The sequence below is a fragment of the Leptopilina heterotoma genome, unplaced genomic scaffold, assembly GCF_015476425.1.
Source record: "Leptopilina heterotoma isolate Lh14 unplaced genomic scaffold, ASM1547642v1 Lhet_65, whole genome shotgun sequence".
NCBI lineage: Eukaryota > Metazoa > Arthropoda > Insecta > Hymenoptera > Figitidae > Leptopilina > Leptopilina heterotoma.
Genome location: NW_025111152.1, coordinates 2,640,045 through 2,658,261, shown reverse-complemented (window position 1 = coordinate 2,658,261; position 18,217 = coordinate 2,640,045). Strand labels below are relative to the sequence as shown.

The window sequence follows — 18,217 nt, the reverse complement described above, 5'->3', positions numbered from 1 at the left end:
AGAAAGAAAGCTTTTGAATTTACCGCCTTTTTTATTATTGTGAGTTGGTAATGCAGAGTTGTGACTTATTGTCCACAGATGTCGCCACTGAAGCTTTCATAAAAATTGACAAGAATTGTTTAATGGCGGAACGAACGCTCGAGAGCCGGCTTTAACAGAAATATTGTCGAAATTTGAAAAATATTTTATTATAAAAGTGAGTAGACAATGTAAATATTGCATGTTTTATTAATTTTTATCATTTTCTTTAAATTTTTCACACATTTATGTTAATTTGTCGTGAATACAATGTTTAATGGTCGATTGAAATGTCAAGTGGCAACGCCGGCTTTCTTTCGATATAGTTATAATACGATTATTATTTTGTTTAACACCAAAAAGTATTTTATCCATCATATGTTTTTTTTATCCCCTTGGTGAAAATTACAATAAATTTACTCTATCTTCCATAAAGAATTTCACCTTACATGAAAAGCTAAACAGCAATAAAATTTTTGATCGTAAACACAAATTACGCATTCTTCTCATGTCATTGACAAGGTTGAGAAATTTACAAAAGGAAATATTTAATCAACTAAACGTATATATTTGAAATTAAACAAAAGATTTTTTCTCTTACCAAGTCATAGGACTTATACAAGGTTAGTTTTTTCCGTTTCTCTATATTTTTGGGAAAATTAGGAAAATTTTAATTTATGACACATAACCTTATTGATTTTGCGAAAAAAAATTTCCGGTTATTTTAGAAAATTGTACTTACAAAATTGGTAGGTATTTTTTATCTAAATTTTTTAATAATTTGAATGAAAAATGTTTATGAATTAAAATTGAAAATGTGACAGTTTTTTTTTCATTAAATTTAATGAATTGAGACACAAAGGGGATAAGAGAGTGAAAATTTGATTTGTGTACATTTATAACTGATACTCGGTGTCTATATGTATAGACATAGTTCAGAAATAATTCTCGAGATAATAAATTAATCTCATTGTCGTCGAATTACTTGAACGAGTTCTTCCCATTTAAAACCATTGTAATATGAGACACTCCATTTCAAATAATTATCTCGTCCTTTCATTCGGTACTATCATAATTTCTTTATTTAAATTCCACCGCTATTAATTTTCTCACAACAATCGAAACTAAGAATTTTTGTCATATTAATCGAGAATGTATTGATTGTTTGAAACGTGATGGCATTCATGAGTCACACCTCACGATTAGTCTAAATTTTACATATTTTCAATAAATTCTCCAATCAAAGTAAAAATATTTTATCAATTTTCTTCTGCTTTTAGTTCAATTTTTCTTTTTTTCTTTGCCTATCTGGCAGCAAATAAACAAATGTATGCAATTTTTAGGAAAATATTTTTCAAGAATAATTATGAGATTAATTATAAACGATTTTGTTTTTTATTTTAAAGGAGGTGAGAGGAAAATAAATTTAATTTTATATTCGCAGTCACATTTGTAGTATAAAATAGAACTTATTTCAATTTTTATAGTGCGAAAAATAACTATAAGCAAATCTTTCAAAAATTATTTTTGAATCATTTTTTGAGATATAATTAAATTTTTCAAATAAATCTAGTATAATAAAAATCTTCTTGAATAATTGAAATTTTGTAAAATTTAATTTTTTTAATTTCATTTTTTCAAGTAATTTGTTCCAATTTTTGAAAATCAACTTTTGAAGAATATTTTAATCACAAATTTTGAAAATAATTGAATTATCAAAAATGTTAATGAAAAATATTTAAATGTCAATTTAAATATGAAAATTAATGAAAATTAGCTTCTAATTTTTTTAAATTAAATATTTTCAGTATTTTCAATTACATGTCTCCGAAAATTCAAATACGTACAAAAACTAATAACATTTTAAAATTATTTTTAACATTTTAGAGAAAATAATCATATTCAAAATTTTTAATTAAAATTCTTCAAGAAAGTAATTAGTTTCTTTTAAATTATATAAAAATTCTTTTAAGAAATTCAATTATTTTCGAAAAATTGGATATTTTTAAAATCTTTTTCTTAGAATTGTTTTATCATAATTTTTTAAGATTCAATTATCTTCGAACAAAGTAAATAAAAATTTATCAAAATTTTCTCTTTTGGACTTATTAAAATTTTGGAGAAATCATGGTCATAATTAGAATTAAAATTCTTCGAAAATTTGATTATTTTATTCATATTTTTAAAAAATTCAATTATTTTTAAAAAATTTTACTAAATCTCAGTTGTTCGGGAATTTTTCAATTGTATATAATTAGAAAACTATTGTCTTTCAAAAATTATTTTAAAATATTTTTAAATTCAGGAAGGGTTATAATTGTAAATTTTAGAAATTATTAAAATTCATAAATTTTACTCATTTTCCGTAAACTCATATTTTCCTGTAAAAAGAATTTTGTTAGGGAAAATAATTTCAATGTCAGTGTCAGGGAAATATGATAAACTGAAACTTGCGGTCAATGATTTAGAAGAAAAAATGTTTTTCTACTTGAACTTTTATATATTTTAGTATAAAAAATGTTTTGCATAGTTTTTTGATCAATAATTTAAAAAAAAAGAAAAATTTGTAAACAAAAAACATTTTTTTTATGATCCTAAAGTTCTGAACGTTCAAATGAACGAAATTAATTTATTTCTTTATCAAATTGAAATTATTATTAAAATAATTTTATTTTGTTATTAACCCTTAAACCGCACACTGCCGAATCCATCCTTAAACCGCACACTGGGTGTGCGACACCCGGGGACTTTTAAGTGTGTTCTCCAAGCTGGAATAGGATATTATCTTTTGGAAAAATTATCTTATATAGCTCAGTACATCTATTTTGAAGGAAAATAAGTTTCATAATGATTTATTTAATTTTAATAATTAAAAAAGAGTTTTTTAAAACTACTGAAATTACCCTAAACCAAAAACTGGGTGTCAAACAAGCAGAAATTTTTCGCCGACAACTTCATAAAGTTATCAAATACACAAAGACACTTGGGAGACTAATGTCCCTCACGGAACATAAACTTAAGTACAAAATGTATCGTCCAATAACGACACATGTTCAATTTTTACGAATTTAACCGAAATATTAGAGTAAAAAGCTAGAATATGGGTGTCGCACACCCAGGGTGCGGTTTAAGGGTTAAAAAAATTAATTATAAAGATTCTGAATTTAAAATTTAAGTTTTATTGAAATTAATAATTTTTGAAAATTTTAACAAAAAATAATTCTTTCATTTGAACATTCAAACTTGTGGACCATTTTTTTCAGCTATAGAAAAATATTTCTTTTTTAAATCGTTGATCATAAACGTTGACGTTGATGAATCAACGTCAAAATTTCACTTTTTGGTATAAAATGCAATTTATTTCGATTTTCATATTGTGAAGTGTTACAAAAGTTTTGATTTTTATGATCCTAAAGTTCTGAACGTTCAAATGAACGAAATTTATTTATTTTCTTCTTTAATTTAAATATTTATTACAATAATTTTTTGTCGGTATAAAAAAATGAATTATAAAGTTTTTAAGTGTAAAATTTAAGTTTTTAATTTTTATTGCGAACAGTTATTTATAAAAATATTTCTAATAAAAAGTGTTTCGTTCATTTGAACGTTCAAAACTTGTGGATCATTGATTTTTGGTGTTTTTTTGAAAATATACGGGAAACTTTAAACTGTCCTTGAATTTTCTTTTTCACCTTAAAAACTTAAAAAAGAAACAATAATTTTTTATTTATTTATTTATTTTTTAGTTCATCAATGGAATTTTACTGAGAATCAGTAAAAACCATTGATTGTCAGTGAAATTACACTGATTTATCAAAGAAAACTGGGATACTAAATTGAAATCAGAGAAATTTTTACTGATTTAGATTTAAAGTGTAAGTTTTTAAAAATTTGAATTTTGAGTAACTTTAATTCAAAGTTCCAAAAAACTCTCGGTTTTTGAAAAATTTTAGTTTAAATTTTTTTTTAAACTTTTTTAGAATTATTAAAAGTATTTGCTTTAGAGAATAATTCTAATTAATAATTGTAGAAAATATTTGAATTTTGTACAAGTTATATTATCAGTTTTTAGAGATACATAAATTTCATAAGTTTTCAACAAAAAAATTTTTGAAAATTTTAATTTATAATATTTAGTAATAATATTTAAATACTTATTTTAAAAGATTATTAAATTTTTAAATAAATCTACTTAAAAATTACAGAAAGTAATTGAATTTTAGAAGAATTTCAGTAGTAATTTTTAGACATAATGGAATTTTTATGTTTTAAAAAATATTATTAAAATTTTTAAAAGTAATCTTGTTTTTTAAAAAAAAATTCTTAAAAAATATTAGAAACTGATTTGAAAATAATATAATTTCACAAAAACTTAAAATTGAAATTATTATTATTATTATTATTATTATTATTATTATTATTATTATTATTATTATTATTATTATAAGAAAAAATTTAGAAGATTTTCTCAAAATCAGAAATAATTCATCGAAATAGAAAATCAAATTTTCTGAATCAACTGAGAACGACTATTTTTTTCGCCTTAAAGAAGATCCTATATGAGAAATGAGAAAATTAATTATGAACGATTTCGTTATTTTATTTTGTTTTTACTGTTTTTAATAAAGAAAGAGTGAGGGTAAAATAAATAAAATTTTATATTCGGTCTTTTTATTGATAGGAATTATTTTTATGATACATGTTTTCTTGAAATGTAAATGCATAATTGGTGCGTATTAAAAGAATCATTTGAATGTTAAGAGATAAAGAGAGGAGGGGGGAGGTATTAAAAGCAACATTGGAATTTTTATTAGTCTTTATTTCTTATCTCTCGAGACGAAAGTTTTCGTCTTGCGAACTGATCATATAACAAGGCGGCCTCAGATTTTACTTTTGCGTGAAGAAGAAATCAATGGTTCACTGATAACTTTTTTCTTTCTTGTTTTTTTATTTTTTTGCTAGAAGTGTCCTGAGGCCTCCATGATATCTGATTTATATGCACAGCCGGACGTGTGCAGTCGTATATTTGATTCTGCGCACGAACTCGAGGTTCCGGTTCCTATATTCAATCCCCCATGGTCATGCACCTTCTCTGTCACAATTGTGTGTATAATACCACACGACATTCCAGACTTACGTTTACACTTCGCCGTCATTATGAACTCTCTAATCCTAATCTTTCTTTCGCCTCTCTTTTCTTTTTCGTCCCTATACTTTTACTCTATTCAACTTCTTTATAATAATGTTCAATAGTTCACACGCCCAATATTGTGTCAAAAGAACAGGTTACTTCCTCTATAATAATCTTTATTGCTTTTCAAGTTCGAATATCCTCCAAGTTCTGAACGTTCAGATGAACGAACGAAATTTATTTATTTCTTCTTGAAGTTCATGTTTTATTTTAATAATATTGCGTTAAATAGGGTAAATATGCTAATAAGTCGGTTTAAGGTTAAAAAAATACTATTAAAAAGTTTTTTACATACTTCCTAGGTGAATGAAAAAAGTGAAATTATACACTGAGAAAACTGGAGAGTCAAATTCAGAGGTTCAAAAAGTGTATGTTTCCTTTGCTTATGAAGAGAGTTAAATAGTCCTTCTAAAATAAATTTGGAATTGATAATGGAAATCTACTTGTATATTCTCTCCCATTACATCTGAGGGTTAAAAGTTGCGCAGAAAATGTGTACGATCTGATGCACGCGAAATTATTTTTCTGACATTTTATGTATTTAATTTAGGGGTTAGGTTGCCATATTTATTCATTTCTCGCCGGATAAGGAAGGGATTTCTCAAGATGGTTAATTTGTCCCTCTGTTATAAACTCATTTTCCCTCCAAGAGAAATGGCACGAATATCTGTCAATGGTGAATTTGAACATTTAGATTGTTATCCAATAGCTAACTCTCAAATATCAACGATTTGTCCCTCCAGATGTTTAGTCCAATACTCCAGTTTTCTCAGTGTAGTTAAAATTTTATAATTAACCCTTGGGCGGGCAAACTGGAAAAATTACCTAAGCGGGCAAGCGGGTCCATTGGACCCTGTAAAATTTAGATGCTTTTGTGAATTAAAAAAACGTAGATTTTTGTATATTTGCTTTTATTTTTATTATATAATGAATTTTAATGCATTAAAGTATAAAAATAATTATTAAGATTTTAAATTTAATGAAACAGTAGGCTAATCTTACTGCCCAAGGGTTAAAAATAAGAAAAAAATGTTTTGGTTGCTGAGTATATCGATGCCAACTTCAGGAACCTGACTTTTTCGACTTTTTTCGACTTAGTTTAAAAAATTGCGACTTTTTAGACAAATATTGCAACAAACTAACATGTTTTTAGTATAAAATGAAACTTCTTTCGACAGGGTTGCCACAGGTCATGGAAATTAGAATTGGTCAAGGAAATCAGGAAAAAGTCAGGGATTTTTATTAAAAATACTGGAAAAAATTAAGTTTTTAGAATTCACAAGAAAATTCTAAATTTTTGTGTATTTTTTATCTGCCTCATAAACTATGAAATTACAACGAATTCTAATAAAAACCAATTTAATTATTTTTAATTTTTTAATGAAGTTTCTCGAAAGAATTCAAATATATTGAATATTCAGAGAATTGAAAAAATAGTTCTAAGAAATTTAATTATTTAGAAAAATTAAAATAAAGTTCTTTTAAAAATTCTATTATTTAAAAAAAAATTGACAAAATTCTTCACAACATTTAGTTAATAAAATTGCAATTTTAATAAAATTTTCCTATACAATTCAATTATTTTCAATACAATTCTTCTTTAGAATTCAATTATTTTTACAAATAATACATTTTTTTCTTCGCAAGAAAGCAATTATTTTCATAAATAATAAAATTTTTCTCGAGTATTCAATTATTTTAAAAAATTTTAATAAAATGCTTTATAAATTTGAAAAATTGTAATAAAATTGATCATAGAATACAATTATTTTCGTAAAATATAACATTCAGTTCTTCATAGGAATACAATATTATTGTCAAAAATGTTTGTAAAAATCTTCGAAACAATTCAATTATTTTCGTAAAAAATAAAATTCTTTGAAGCAATTAAATTATTTAAGAAATTTTAATAAAATTCTTACCAAAAAATAAAATTTTTCACAGAAATTCTATTACAAATAAAATTCTTCACAGGAATCTAATTCTTAAAAAAAATTTTTAATAAAATTCGTTTATACAATTTTAAATAAAATGATAGAAAATTGCATATGTTCTTAATTTTTTTTTAAAAACGCTAAAAGAATTCAATTATTTTTTAAAAATTTTGATAAAATTCTTCATAAAAATTTAATTTTAAGCAATATTTAATTATTTAATAAATTATTTATTTTTGTATAATGTAAATAATTGAATTCTCGAAAAATTTTCTAATTAAAATTGAATTTTACTTAAAATTTTATATTATAATTAAATATTAAAAGTATTATAGCGTGAATTTTTAGAAATAATTGAATTTTGAAAAGGGTTCTAATTAAAATCTTTGAAAATTTGAATTTATTGTTACAATATTTTTAGGATATAAAATAATGATTTTATCTCTCTGTCATCTTAAATTTCTTCATGTTTTATAATAATATTCTCATAAGTTATTGCCTTTCAGAAAGTTTGAATTTGAAAAACTTAATTTAATTCCTATAGAAAAATAATAATGATTAAATATTTATTTAAAAAAGAAGTTATTGGTGTTTTCAAATAATTTTACAATTAAAAAAATTCGTAAGTAAATGTTATAGAACATTTTTTTTGAGTATCTAATAATTTTTGGAGTGAATCAGAATATTCTTTAAGGTCAGCGAAAAAGTATACATATATATAATATATAATAATTAATTATCTTTGATAAATGTTATTAAAATTTTTGAGTATTATCAAATTTGCAAAGAATTTTAATTTTAAAATTGATAATTGGGTGAATTTTACGAAGTCAGTTAAATTTTTAATAACATTTAAATGAATAATTATCCAGTAATTGAAAGCTAACAAATTTTTTTTAACCCTTTGAGGACCAAATTTTTCTTAAAAAATCGCATTTTTATTTTTAAACAAAGGAAAAGTTATTAAGATTTTTTCATTTGAAAAACAGTATTTGGAATAGGAAATTTACTATAGATTAGAGGAAAAATATTATTTCAATATTCAGTTTTTTAAAATAAAAAAAGTTGTGTATATGAGTTAACGAAAAAATGTTCATGTTGCCTGAAAACATCACTGGCCCTCAAAAGGTTAAAGCAAATTGAGTTTATTAAAAAGTTTTATTACAATTTTTTTCCATCAAAACAATTTTTGAAAAATTCTATTTTAAAAGTTGAGCAATAACTTAATTTTTTGATAAATAATAAATTGAAGGTTATACCAATTTTAGGTTTGAAGAGAATATAAAAAATATTTAAATTACACCAAAAAATAATTAATTTTGAAAATGTTAGGATTAGAATTTTTGTAATTACTTATATTTGAAAAGATTTAAAATTAAAAATTCCAAATATATATTTCAATTTTTGATAAATTGTTTCAAACTTTAAAATAAATTAGTTTCTTTTAATAATTTATTGTAAAATTTAAAAACAAATAAAATTTCGTAAATTTTTATTGAAAATAATCGAGTTTTAGAAGATTTTTATTTTGGAAATTTTGAATTTTAAGAAGAATCAAAATTGAAGTTGTTGTTAGTTTAAGGGAAAAAGTCAACATTCTTTCTGTAAATTAAGGAAAGATCAGAGAGAGAAAAAGCAAATTTTCGTGACAACGTTGAAAAGGAAAAACGTATAAAAACATTTGTTAACTTTCACCCTATACATACTCATAACTGCGCTTTCAATTATAATTCTACTTAACTAAGAGAATTTTGAAACTGTTCACAAAAACAATTTCTTTATGTTCCCTAAACATTTTCTTACGGTCATAGTTGATGATAATTGTACTCATTGCTCAATATTAAAACCGTGAAAGTAGTCTTCCTAACAAACAGATGTTAAAATTTGATAAATGAGAAAATTGTTCATTTCTCAATTTTTGAAACTAAGATAAATATACACACAGGCTCTCATTTGTCATATATTAAAAGAATTGAAAGTTTATTATATTGTTAAAAGGAAAATGATATCGAAACTTGTAAAAGTTCATTGACCCGGTAGATTTGCTTTGTCGTTCCTTCTCGGTGCGTACGAACGAACAGGAGAAATCCTAACGGGATCTAGAGTAAACTACAAAAACGACTGAAAGTATTGGACCGATTTCTTTGTCCTTCGAACGTATAAAGCTTAAAACCATTGCGGGTTTCTTCACAGTATAAAGTGCCGAGACCTTTCAATTGGAAAAGGATAATTCAAACTTTATTTGAAAAACAACAATGTATATGCGCTTTATATTTGTGTTTGCGATCAATATAAAACTGCGGCCAAGATTGAAGTCATCAATTTGATAAAGGAAAAATGTCTAGAATGGACAGCTGAACATTTATTGAAATTTCAACAATTATTTATCAACTTTTAAATTGTTTATTTGCGTCAGCTTTTTGAAACTAGTTTTGCTGGGGTGTCTGATTATCTCATAAAGAAATCATCATAAATATATGTCAGAATGTTATACTGAAACAACTCTTCATTTGCCTGAATTTTTATTTGTAGGTAAGAATTGTTATTTGATCGAATTTTTAAAACACCGAATTATCGTTTGACCGAATTCGAAAGTGTCCTATTAGAAATATTTAAGCGCAAATTTTGAAATTGACCAATCACAATTTTCTTGATAATTTTTTATTGGTCAATTTCAAAATTCGCGCTGATAGATTTCTGACAGTTGTTTGTCCGGTCATTTAAAATTCTAGTCGAATGATAATTCGGTGTTTTAAGAATTCCATCAAAGAACAATTCACACAAATATAAATTGAAACAAATAAAGAGTTTTTTGAATAGATATTCTGTACAATATAAATATTATTATGTACAACTTCTGTTAATTTTAAATTAAAAACGAAACCTTATAAAATTCTTATAAATACCTTCCCTCTTATTATTTAATTTATCTACTATTCTTTGCCTTTAAAAAGACTTTTGGAACTTGAAAGAATCTTTATCTATAGCTAATATTAGTCACTGAGCTTCAAGAAATTCTGGTCAATTTTTAAACTCTTGGCTGTCGAAGAGATTTCCACTGTTTAGTCAAAAAGTCTGTTAAAAAAATTTGTAATAGTTTTTTATGAAACTTGGTATCTTAAGGTTTCCGGGGTCGCTGATTACGAATCTGACATCAGTTTTTCAAAATTCATAATGTCGGATCCAATATGACGGACGATAAAATCAAAAAATAGCCGGATTGATTTGAAAGTTGTTACTCGGGGGTTTTCGAGGTACCTGATTACAGATCTGACATCAGTTTTTCAAAATTGTAAATTATTGCTTCTGAAAGTATCATGATCAATTAAATAATTAGGTTAAACATACCCGCAGTTCTAAGATTTTCTTTCTGTTTTATTTTATAAAAGTATTTGCAATGAACAATGTCCAATATAAAAAATGTTTATATAACACCGCAAAAAAATTAAAAATATAAAAAAAGATATAAAAAAAATAAAAATTAAGAAAAAGAATACAAAAAAGAAACTATAAGAAAAATATGGAATGTATAATCCTATTGCAGCCTTGTCGTAGTACATTTTGGGGTTAAGAATTTAAAAAATTTAATAAAGTATAAAAAGTAAATTCACTAGTTAATGTCAGGGTATTTGACTAATTTAGATTTAACCAAAAATTATTATATATCTACGATAATATATATTTAAAAAATTATCATATTGAATCCGCCAATTTGAATTTTGAAAAACTGATGTTAGATTCGTAATCAGCAACCATGAAAACCCTCAAGTAATCAGTTTCAAGCCAATTCAGTTAATTTTTTATTTTGTCGTCCACCATATTAGATCCTCCATTTTGATTTTTGGAAAACTGGTGTCAAATTCGTAATCAGCGACCCCAAAAACTCCCGAGTAATAAATTTCAGGCAAATCCAAACAAGTATAAAATAAATCTAATAAGGTTAGAAAATGTTTTAAGCGGATCTATTTGCTTCATAAATTTTTTGGCCCCATATTGGATCCGCCATTTTGAATTTTGGAAAATTGACCCCAAAAACCTCCGAGTAACGAGTTTCAAGCCAATTTAATGTGTAGAAGCGCATGAATATTGACTTGTTAACTTTAAAAACCTTTTTCTTGAAAACTTGATTTGGGTGTAAGGTCTCTTTTAACTTACCAGGTCACATATTGTTATTAAATAATTAAATGAAAAATTATTTTGAACATATTGTTATTAAACTTGACGTGCTGGGAGTTAAAGTTTTGAATGTTCAAATGAACGAAATTTATTTATTTCTTCTTCAAATTAAATTTTTATTAATACTATAATTTTGCGTCACTATTAAGCAAATTAATTATAATGTTTCTGAATGTAAAATTTGAGTTTTTAATTTGAATTGCAATCAATAATCTATGAAAATATTTTTTACAAAAAATATTTTGTTCATTTGAACATTCAAGACTTTTTGCTCATATTCTGAGGTCAGATTCGGATTTAACACGTCAAAAGCCTTCGAAAAAGTATTACAGTAAAACCTCGTTAACACGAACTTGAAGGGACCGTAATTTTCGTTCGTGTAAACCGAGTGTTCGTGTTATCTGCTAAAATTAAGCCTATGTTATTTTCAAGGGACCGAAACATTTGTTCGCGCTAAAGCGAAATTCGTGTTATCCGAGTTCGTGTTAACGAGGTTTTACTGTATTTCGTTTTTGGTTCTGAAATTCGCGAAAATTTTGTAAACCTGTGTTATAATCTAAACAACTTTCAGTAATGAATCAGATAAATTTTAATTCGCCAATATAAATATTTATGCAAATTCCAATTCAAAGTGATCAAAATTCGAGTAAATTATAAAGTCAGAAATGCATTTTTTCTGCTAAATATTTAAATTATAAATATCAATTTTTCAAATACTTTTTATTATTCTATCAAATGATTTTTATGGGATAATCGGACATCCCTTTCTGCTATAATATGAATATAATATTGCGATTGGTTTTCAATATTGGCTCAATGTTCGTAGAAAAAGAATAATTAATGTTTGTAATTTGTTTTAAATGACAATAATACACTGAGAAGTATGTTTAGTATTGACAACAAAAGAAAACATTTGGTTGATGTTTAAAAAATCAAAATTCTTTTTTTGTGTCAATAAAATTTTGATATATCCGGCTCGGATGAATTGTTCAAAGCTAAAATCTTTACTAAATTTCTGCAGCAGTAATAGTTATGTATATTTACCCTTCTAATTTACAACAAATTTGAATAAAGGTAAGTGAGTATTATGTCGGATGAATTTTATGTCATAAATGAATTTTATATTAAATGATTTTTAAGGCTAATGATTTTATTTATTTCTGGAAAAAATATTTCCGGACCAAATACCGGCGACTCCTAAAATTATTTCTATATACTTTTAGTTGAGGCGCCTAATTTATTTTAAGGTCCGTTGCATATATGCTCCATTAACATACGATTTCTAATCTAATGAATATAATTTCGTTACTTAATGATAACCCTCCACATCATACCACCATCATAAACTGTGGTACTGAATTAATAGAAATTCAGTGTTCCTAACTGCATATTTTGTCGGTTTCGTCACGTCGCGTCGTTGCGCTCTATAAAAAAACAAAATAAAAATCTCAAAAAAATAAAATATGTCCGTCTATTTTTCATTGTTCTTGTTTTATTTTTATTTGTGGTCAAAATGGAAAATAGACTTCACTTTTTTTAAAGCATTAATTTTTAACTTAGCAATATGATAAATTTTGTCAATTAAAAATTGTTCTAGATGCATTTGTTTGAGAGATTGACGTGATTTATGTCCGTAAGGTCAAACAACTGTGTAAGTCTAGAACTTTGTAACTTTAAATAATACATTTTCATTCTCTGAATATTATTCATTTGTTTGTAGTTTCATGATCGATTGATAAATTTCGAATTTGAACGTTATACTTTGTAGTTTTCTCCTAAATTATAGAATAAAGAAAATAGGACTTGTCATTAATTTATGGTTTAAGCTGATTATCTTTAGTGAATTTCTTTACGAATTTTCAATAAATTTTTGAAAAGAAGTATTGGATGTGTTCAAATAAGCTTTTATACATATATATATGTCGTAGGCAACTAGAAGAATCCGGCATTAAGCTTAATTCCTAGGCAATAAGCTTACTGCCGGCAATTAGACGAATACACGACGAAATCGTTCAGATTTGTCTATTTGCCTAGGTAGTAAGCTTAATTCCCGGCAGTAAGCTTATTGCCCGATGAAGATTCGGCAATTAGACGAATCACATTAGAATCCATTTGCAGTGCACAAACGTCCTATAAAAAATTAATTAAAAACAATAATAATGATAATAATAATAATGATAATAATATTCCTTGACTCATATAAATAATTCTCGACTAAAATAAATATTGCTTGAGTCAAATAAACATTTCTTAACTGAAATAAATCATTCTGGACAGAATTAAATATTTCTTGGGTAAAAAAAATATTTCTTGAGTCTAATAAACATTTCTTGGATCAATTAAATAATTCTGGACAGAATTAAATATTTTTTGAGTAAAAAAAATATTTCCTGAGTCAAATAAATAATTTATATTTTCCTAAGAAATATTTTTTTTCATCCAAGAATTATTTCTTTTTGAGTCAAAAAATATTTATTAGACTCAAGAAATATTTCTCAATGATAACAAATATTTATAAGAGTCAAGAAGCATTTATTTGAGTCAAGAAATATTTATTTAAATCAAACAATCTCTATTTGACTCAATAAATATTTATTTCACTAAAGGAATATTTTAGTCAAAAATTGTTTGATAGACTTAAACAAAATTTATTTTAGTCGAGAAATATTTTTCTTTATGCAAAAGTAAAAAAATTATTTATTTGACTCAGGAGATATTTTTTTTACTCAAGAAATATTTAATTCTGTCCAGAATTATTTAATTGATCCAAGAAATGTTTATTAGACTCAAGAAATATGTTTTTTACCCAAGAAATATTTAATTCTGTCCAGAATGATTTATTATTATTGTTTTTAATTAATTTTTTATAGGACGTTTGTGCACTGCAAATGGATTCTAATGTGATTCGTCTAATTGCCGAATCTTCATCGGGCAATAAGCTTACTGCCGGGCATTAAGCTTACTGCCTAGGCAAATAGACAAATCTGAACGATTTCGTCGTGTATTCGTCTAATTGCCGGCAGTAAGCTTATTGCCTAGGAATTAAGCTTAATGCCGGATTCTTCTAGTTGCCTACGACATATATATATATATATATATATATATATATATATATATATATAGATTCGTTTTGGCAAAAAAAAAAATTCGACTTAGTAATTATTTTTCTTCGTTAATATTATCACTTCATGAAAGAATTTGTGGTATATGTAGAAATTTTTTTGCGGTGCTATTTTTTTCTTGCTCTTTTGTTTCTGTGTAAAGAGATATGTAAGACGAGAGAAAAGTGGGCCTTTCTACTTTCATCTTCTTTTGTGACTCATCCTTTCTTTAGGTTACTTATTTTCTCTCTTAATTTGTCCCAAATGTCACCATTGCTTTTTTTCTGTTTTTTCTTATTTATGGGTGATTCTTTAGAGAGTGGTCACTTTTAGTTCCCCACTTAATAATCTTAAAAATAATTTTCAAATCTATTTTAAACTTTACACAATTATTCTTATTTCTAAAAATCCTTTATTTCTTCAATCTCATGCATATGGGCCTTGAAGTACACGTTTAAACCTTTAATTTAAGATCTCAAAAAATTCTTTAGCACGCCAGGTTAAAGAGAAATAAAAAAAACCCTCAAAACACAGTTTTTGGGGGTCTACCCTCATTTTTCTCAAAGTCCTGGCATGCTCGTCAATTTTTGGGCTCAATATCTTGTTCAGTGGACAAAAATACATTGAAAACCACACCGATATCAAAATTTAAAAAAATATTTTTTTCGGGTCTTCACACCCACTTTTCTTAAAATTTTTTATTTTTTTGGGCTTAATGTTAATCTTGTAGTATACGATTCAAGCTTTTACTTAAGATATGACAAAAGACTCTAGCGCATCAGGTTAACAAAAAATAAATTCAAAATACTGAAAATCTAGCAAAAAAATATGTTAAAAAGCTTTTTTGCTTATCTGAGTCCAAAATTTGACCCGAATTTGTGAACCTCTGTAATTAGATCTCAAAGCTAATTCGTTTGCGGTGTCTTTGCCATGACATATTTTCTGATTTCGCCTTGACATATTTTCTAACTTTTTTGGTCTTTTTCTCCGAATTTTCGCTAACCTTGTGTCTGTTTTCTTAAGACAAAAATTTATAATAAATTTTTAATACAGTAATAACAACTGTTAAATGTCAGAGAAAGTTGAAGATATTGAAAAATAATTAAATTTACTTCTTTATGTAGAATTTTGATTACATTTTATAAAATTATTTTAGTAAACCACAAAATTTCAAAAGATATTTAAAAAACTAATTAATTTCTAGCATATAATTCTTAAAATAAAGCCTGTACTGCCATAATTCAATATCATACGAAAATTATCTACTAAATAGTCTTCGTTTTCCAAAAAAAGAAATTAACTCTCAAATAAGGTGAATGAATAAAGCGGAGAGTACAAAATTGAAATGGCAAAAAAATCAGGTCAGGAAAAAATAGTATATAATTTCGTGGCAACACACTGCACACGCGAATATTGAACATAATAAATTTTTGAAATAATATGAACCAAAGTTGATGGTAATATTTTTCTATTTCTTTTTTGTTCGTAAATTGTCCCAAGTTTGTTTGGAGGTAATTCGTCCTTTACAGCATCATGCCATGTTTATAAGGAGGACCTTGACGAAGATACCCGCAACCTCTCAAGAACCAGTTCTCGCGCTAAATGAGCGGTTCTCACGCATTACCCAGCGCGCCATCATCGATAACCAACTATTTGCCTCCGAATAACTTGCCCACCTTGGACAGATTTCTACGTTTGTGCTTTAGATTCCATACACAAAATATTATAATCAATCTTATCCACTAGTCGAACAATTAACTTTCCAAAGTCATTAACATTTGTCAGAATTTTTATTTGTACCAATTGTCATTCAATAGGAATCTTGAAATACAAAATTTTCTTTCACAAAACTTGTCACCATGGTTGCCACAGAGCCTGGAAATCCTGGAAAAAGTATGGAATTTAGAAAAGAGAATGGAAAACCTGGAAATAGAATGGAATTTAAACAAATTTCTGGAATTTCGCCAATTTTTAAAGATTTCTAACAAATTTTAATTTAAAATTATCCTCGAAAAATGTAATTATTCTTAAAAATTTTATTAAAAGTCAGCAAAGAAATTCAATTATTTTAAAAACTTTTGCTACAATTTATTTATTACAATTTAAGTATTATTTTCAATAAATTTTTAATTAAATTTCTTCAAAAAATTAAATTATTTTGATAATAAAATTCTTTGTAACAATAAAATATTTTTCAAAATAATTTTCATAAAATTCTTCGAAGAAATTTAATAAATTTCAAAAATTTGTCAAAATTCAATTATTTTCAATGTCTACTATTTCAATAAAATTTCACAAAAGAATTCAATTATTTAAAAAGAAATTTTAATAAACTTCGTTTCAGGGATTCAATTATTTTTAAAATTATTTTAATTCTTGGCAGAAATCTAATTATGTTAAAAAATTTACAAAAATTCTCGTAAAAATTTCAATTATCTTTATAAAAAATAAAAATTCCTCTACGAAATTCAATTATTTATAAAAAAATTATAATAAAATTCTTGGCAGAATTGCAATTATTTTTAATACAATTTTCATAAAATTTCTCGAAAAATGAAATTATTCTTGAAAATTTTATTAAAATTTGTCAAGAGAATTAAATTATTTAAAAATTTTGTTGATAAAATTCTGTGTGAAAATTCAGGTTAATAAAAATTTTATTTTAAGAATAAAATTTTAATAAAATGTATATTTTTATAGTTAAATAATTGAATTCTCGTAGAATGTTCTAATAAATATTGATTTAAAAATGAATTTCAGTTAAAATTTTAGATTATAATAGTATATTGAAAGCATAAATTATAGCATTGATTTTTTGAAATAATTGAATTTTCAATAAGTTTCAAATTAAAATCTTTGATAATTTGAACTTTATATACTTTTAATTAAGAATTGTGTAGAATTAAGTTTTTTCAAAAAATTTAATGGAATTTTTTAAAAATTATTTAAAGTTTTTAATTTCTAATACATTGAATTGAGGAATGTCAGAATAATCGAGATTTCATAAAATTGAATTGTAAAAAAAAGAAGTTGAAAGTTCTAAAAGAATCTTTTCAAAAATTATTTTAAAAAAATTGACCTAAAGAAGAATTTCAGTTGAAAATTCTAGAAATGAATAATCGTAATGATAAAAATAATTTTTGAAGAAGTTACAGTAACAAAGTAGCAAGTTTTAATTATTATAAAACGTGAAGAAAGCGATCGATATTTATAATGATCGATATCTTCATGTTTTATAATAATATTCTTATAAGTTATCAAATTCCAAATTTTAAAGAACTTTAATTTCTATATGAAAAAATAATAATGATTAACTATTTATTTAAAAATGAAGTTATTGATATTTTCGAATAATTTTCGTGTTTAACACCTGGAAAAATTTCGTTTTTTAATCTAGAAAACCTGGAAAAGTCAGGGAATTTGAAAAGAGCAGAAGCGTGGCAACCCTGGTCACTCTCCATCTCTAAATAAAAAAATGTGTCTAAATCAAAACCAAATAATACTTTTCACAGAATTCGAATCCGTTCACTCTTAGATTGAATCAGTCAAATTTGACTGATTCTCAGTCAAAAATGACTGATTCAATCAGTCCAGACCCGCTCACTGGCGGACCAGTCCGTTTGACTGCTTCAAACCAATCATATACTGTTATTGATTGAATCAGTCAAATACACAGAAGAAATCAGTTGTTTTGAATGCTAGAAATTGTTGAATCTATTATTTCATTCAATTGTTTGTATTATTTAAATCATTAACTTTTATTGAAATTTCAATAATTTTTGTCATTTAAATCAGTA

The 18,217-nt window shown here is 25.0% G+C and overlaps 1 protein-coding gene across 1 annotated transcript in view; it reads left to right on the top strand.

The window, feature by feature from the left end:
• The first annotated feature begins 88 nt into the window (after nucleotides 1-88).
• LOC122510006 (A-kinase anchor protein 200) overlaps nucleotides 89-18,217 on the top strand; it is a 418,778-nt gene continuing 400,649 nt past the window's right edge. The window contains exon 1 of the mRNA XM_043624383.1: nucleotides 89-196. The gene's annotated coding sequence lies outside the window, so the exon portion shown is untranslated. The remainder of the gene's footprint in view (nucleotides 197-18,217) is intronic.